A 6,000-nucleotide genomic window follows, 5' to 3' on the forward strand; every position below is an offset into this window, starting at 1 on the left:
AAACACATAACCCATTAGAAGGAGGGCAAGGCGCCTGTGTGGACATCTCAGATGAAGACATGTGAATGGCCAGCAGGTCTAGGAAAAGTGCTTATCATCACTCATCTTCAGGGACATGCAAATCCAAACCACAAGGCACCCCTCATGCCTACTAGAGTGGCTGTTCCCAAAAAGACACATGGAACGAGTGTTGGTGAGGATTTGGAGGAAAGGGATCCTCTGCGCCCTGGGCTGGGATGTAAATTAGTGCAGCCGATATGGGAGACAGTATAGAAGCTCCTCGGAAAACTAAAAGTACAACAACTGCGTGATCTGGCAATCCCGCTCCTGGACATGTATGCAGAGGAAAGGGAATCAGGACGTGGACTCCAAAACAGTGAAACTGTGGAGGGACGGAGGAAGGGAAGGTTGAAAAACTACCCATTGGTTGCTAGCCTCACGTCCTGCGTGACGGGATGAGTCATATCCTAAACCTCAGCATCACTCAATATACTCATGTAACAAATCTGCACAGGTACGCCCCAAATTTAAAATAAAACTTGAAATTACAAAATAATTTTAAAAATAAAAGAAGTAAATAACATAAACAATAATTAAAAACCCAGTGGACTCAAGCATGAGCGCAGTGGCTCACGCCTGTAATCCCAGCACTTTGAGAGACCAAGGCAGGTGGATCACTTGAGGTCAGGAGTTCAAGACCAGCCTGACCAACATAGAGAAACCCCATCTCTACTAAAAATATAAAATTAGCCGGGTGTGGTGGCACATGCCTGTATTCCCAACTACTCGGGAGGCTGAGGCCGGAGAATCGCTTCAACCCAGGAAGCGGTGGTTGTGGTAAGCAGAGATCGAGCCATTGCACTCCAGCCTGGGCAACAAGAGCAAAACTCTGTCTCCCCCCCAAAAAAAAAAAAAAAAAAAAACCCAGTGGACTCATAGTAGCAGTGAGTAGAATGGTGGTTAACAGGGCCAGGGTGGGGGTTGGGGAGATATAGGTCTAAGGGTATGAATTGAGTTGAAGAAAGCAATTCAAGAGAGCAATTGTTCACCATGGTGACTTCAGTTCATAACAATGTATTGTATAATTGGAAACCGTTAAAAGAGTAGATGAAAAGGCAGCTGGAAATTCTGGAATTAAAAGTGGTTTTGCCACGGGGCACCTGCTGCTGCTCAGGAGGCTGAGGCAGGAGGATCACTCGAGCCCAGGAGTTTGAAAACCACCTGGGCAACATAGTGAAAGCCCGTCTCTAATAAAAGGGGGCTTCATGTTCCTAGAAACCACTTTGTATTCACTGTCAGTTAATTTCCCATTTAAACAAGCAATGGGACACGGGAAAAAATAAAGGCAGGTACGCAGGTTAATATTCAATTCTAGGAGTATATAGCAAGGTGTCCGGGCAAATGCCTGGGAAAATGAGCCCAAATCTTTCTGAAACCAAGACCCCAACCCAAATCTTTCTGAAACCAACCCGCTAACCCAAGTCTTTCTGAAACCAACCCCCGCAGGCCAACTCCAAAACCCCACAGACATCCCCACTGGGCACTTACCTCTGTCCCAGCTTCTGCCTCCAACCTCCTCTCTTCTGGGATGTGCTCTCCAACTGGTCTGGAGCTGAACTGTGTCTATTTAGAGAACCCGCGGGACTCCAGGCCTCTCTTCCAGTCCCCTGTGCCCCCACATGATTGGGTTAGGGCCATAGAATCCATTGAAGGTAATCAGCATTGATTACATTTCTCATTGAAACCCCACCCCCAGGAAATTAATGTATTAAAATGCCTACCATGCAAATAACATAGGTTTTCCCACTCTGCTGAATTACATTTCATATTTCTGAAATATTTGGAGGCTTCAGGGACTATAGATCTGCAAGTTTTAACCACTTTTGGGTCCCCTCATGGCACAGACAGTGATATCCTAATGAGTAAAGGACGTGTTAAGAGTGGGTTGAATAATATCAAGCCAGCGATTTGCTCTAGTTTGAGGAAAGCTTTCACATATGAATGTCAAGATATTGAAGAAAAAGGACAGTCATTGTTGATACGTAATGAATAGTAGTGATAATTTTTTACTTTTCAAAATCTGGGAATTGACATGGGAAAGCTGTGCTTGAACTAGGCTAAATCACTGCTTTGATTGGCCATCTAAGGGTAGCCAACCTACCCTTAGGTAAAAACAGTGGGAACCAGAGAAAGGCGCATGGTCTCCTCTCTGCATTCACTTTAGGATGGTAGGAGCTGATTTATGGACACACGGAGGGCTCCCTAGTTCTCAACCCCCTCAGTGAGGCCTCTCGAGCAAGAAAAGCCTTAATGGTGGGTGTGAATTTTACTGTGTGGATCATGGAGTCCATGTGGAATGACAATTAAGTACACTTTATACTGATTCTGGTTTCAATCCTTGGGAAATCTTAAGCCACTGAATTCTGGAAACTTCCAACTCCCTGTGACTAGCACCAGGGAATTATTACCTTCCTGATGAGTTGTTTTGAAGATGAAATAAGATTATCTTGGCCGGAGGTGGGGGCTCACACCTGGAATCCCGGCACTTTGGGATGCCACGGTGGGCGGATCACAACGTCAGGAGTTCGAGACCAGCCTGACCAACATGGAGAAACCCCGTCTCTACTAAAAATGCAAAATTAACCAGGCATGGTGGCACATGCCTGTAATCCCAGCTACTCGGGAGGCTGAGGCAGGAGAATCACTTGACCCCAGGAGGCGGAGGTTGCAGTGAGCCGAGATCGCACCATTGCACTACAGCCTGAGCAACAAGAGTGAACTCCGTCTCAAAAGCAAAACATTAAATAAATCAATCAGTAAAACAAAACAAAACAAAAAAAGATTATGTCAGTAAAGTGCCCAATACAAGGTCATTTTGCCAAAAAGTTCTGACACTTATTTCCTGATGCATTTTCTCATACTTTGTGATTTTTCCTTGTTAATAATTTTTTTCCTTGTTAATAATTGAGGCGTTGATAGTGAGTCAGAGTTCAGAATAGAGTGATTAAGGGGAATGAACTGGAATCTGCCTAAAACCACCATCTACCTACCCAATTCCCTCAAATCTTCTCCTCTTGGAACATATACTCTGTTCCCATGAAGAATGTGTTTGGCATTTTGGTAGGGATTGTGATGGATCTGTGGATCTCTGTTAATAGTGTGGTCATTTTCACAATATGAATTCTTCCGATTAATGAACATGGAATATCTTTCCATTTTTGTGCCCTCTTCATTTCCTCTCATCAGTATTTTATAGTTTTTCTGGTAGCGATCTCCTACCTCTGTGGGTGAATTTGTTTATTTATTTATTTATTTTTAGAGCCAAGATCTCACTGTGTCACCTTGGCTGGGTGCAATGGAAAACTCAGAGCTCACTGCAGCCTCGAACTCCTGGGCTCAAGAGATCTTCCTGCTCCAGCCTCCTGAGTATCTGGAGTTACAGGCAAGCACCACCATACTTGGTTAATTAACAAAGATTTTTTGTAACGATGGGGGTATTGCTATGTCGCCCAGGCTGCTCTCCAATTCCTGGTCTCTATCCATCCTTGGGGACTAAGGTCACCATGCCGATGTTTACATATCCCTATACATAGTGTAATTATCACTACAATCAAGCTAATTAATGTATTCATCAACTTACACAGTGATTATTTTCTTTTCATTATTTATTTATTTCCTTAATTCCTGGGTCAAGCAATCCTCTTGCCAGAGATTGCAGTGAACCAAGATTGCTCCACTGCACTCCAGCCTGGGCGATGGAATGAGACTCTATCTCAAAGAAAAAAAAAAAAAAGCTATCAAAAGAAAGCCAGATGTGGCTCATGTCTGTAGTCTTACCTGCTAGGGAGGCAGAAGCAGGATCGTTTGAGCCCAGTAATTGAGAAATAAATACATAAATGATAAAAAGGAAAGAACATGGTATCTATGTGAGATGATGGAGATGTTAACTAACTTGGTCCTGGCGACTGCATCACAATGTATACCTGTTTCCAAACTTCAGCTTGGTGACCTTCGTTAATAATAATGTGTTGGGAAAATCTAAGCCAGAGCAAGGAACAAAGGGCATCCAAATTCAGAAGGAAGAAGTCGAATTGTCTCTCTTTGCCAACAACATGATGTCATCTATAAAAACCCCTGAAACCTCCAGCAGTAAAACTCTTAGAATTGATAGAGTAATTCAGTAAAGTGGCCAGATACTAAGTCGATATGCAAAAATCAGTAGTGTTTTTATACACCAACAACGAACTAGTGGCAAAAAGAAAATCAAGAAAGCAATCTCATTTACAAGAGCAAAAGACACCCCCAAAAACCTGGAAATAAATTTAACCAAGGAGGCGAACGATTTCCACAAGGAAAACTATTAAACGCTAATGAAAAATATTAAAGCGGACCCCAGAAAATGGGAAGACATGTTCATGGGGTGGAAGAATCCATATTGTGAAAAAGACCATGCTATTAATAGACATCTACAGATTCGATGCAATCCCTACCAAAATACAAACAATGTTCTTCACAGAAGCACATTGTGAGTTTCCGGAGGGGAGAATTTGGGGGAATTGCATAGGCAGATAGTGGTTTAGGCAGCTCCCAGTGAATTCCAGTGAAAAATTCCATTCTTAACTCTAACTCATTGTCAACACCTCAGTGGTTAAGAAGGAAAAATATCATAAAGTATGAGAAAATGCACCAGAAGATAATTGTTACAACTGTTTGGCAAAATGACCTTGTATTGAGCACTTTACTGACCCAGTCTCATTGCATCTTCGAAACAAATCAGGAAGGTTCTATTCACAAGAAGTTTGAAGTTCCCAGAGTTAAGCAGCTTAAGATTTTCCAAGGATTTAATCCAGAATCAGTGTAAAATTGACAGCCCTCCATTTTATCTTAAAGGTTAGATGAGGTTTCCTCTGAAATTAAAATGAATGAGTCACTACTTGAATGGATTAGTGTCATCCAATTGATGGTGCGAACTTCCCAAATTATAATCTAATCTTGCCTAGCATTTAATTATCATTCCACATTAACTCCATGATCCACACAGTACAATTCACACCCACCGTTAAGGCTTTTCGTGCTTGAGAGCCCTAACTGAGGGGGCTGAGAAGTAGGGAACCCGTACGACCCTCCATGTATCTATAAACCACCCTCATACGGTCCTGGAATGAATGCAGAGAGGAGACCATGTGCCTTTCTCTGGTTCCCACTGTTTTTATACAAGGCTGATATCAAATCAGTGATTTCGTCCAGTTTGAACAAAGCTTTCACATGTCAATTCCAAGATTTTGAAAAAAAAAGTAAAAAATTATCACAAATATTCATTACGTGTCAACAATGAGTGTCCACTATTTTCAATGTTTTGCAATTCGCATGTGAAAGGTTCTCTCAAATGAGATTAAAAATGAGATTAAATCACTGGTTTAATATTAATCAACCAACTCTATTTTGAATTTTTTTTTCTTTCTTTTTTCCTTTTTTTTCCATTTTGTTTTAATAAGCTAATTCCACCAGCTCTTAACATGTTATTTACTTGTTAGGATATTACTGTCTGTGGCATGAGGGGACCCAAAATGGTGAAAACTTGCGGATCTATATTTTCTGAGGCCTCCAAATACCTCAGCAATATGACAGTTCAGTAGAGCGCGAAAACCTATGTTCTTTTGCACAGTAGGCATGTTTAATACATTAATTTCCTGTGGGCGGGGTTTCAGTGGCAAATGTAATCAACGCCGCTTACGTACAACGGACTCTATGGCCCTAAACCAATCATGGGGCGGCGCAGGGAACCGGAAACGGGGCCTCGGTCCCTCCGCTTCTCCATAAATAGACGCAGTTCAGCTCCAGGCCAGTTGGAGAGCGCATCGCAGAGCCAGGAGGTTGGCGGCGGAAGCCGGGAAGGAGGTAAGTGTCCAGCGGGCACGTCTGTGGTGTTTAGGAGCTGGCGTGCGCGGGGGTTGGTTTCAGAAAGTTTGGGTGTATTTTCTCATGCATTTGCTCGGAGAC

The sequence above is a fragment of the Colobus angolensis genome, unplaced genomic scaffold, assembly GCF_000951035.1.
Source record: "Colobus angolensis palliatus isolate OR3802 unplaced genomic scaffold, Cang.pa_1.0 Scaffold96, whole genome shotgun sequence".
NCBI lineage: Eukaryota > Metazoa > Chordata > Mammalia > Primates > Cercopithecidae > Colobus > Colobus angolensis.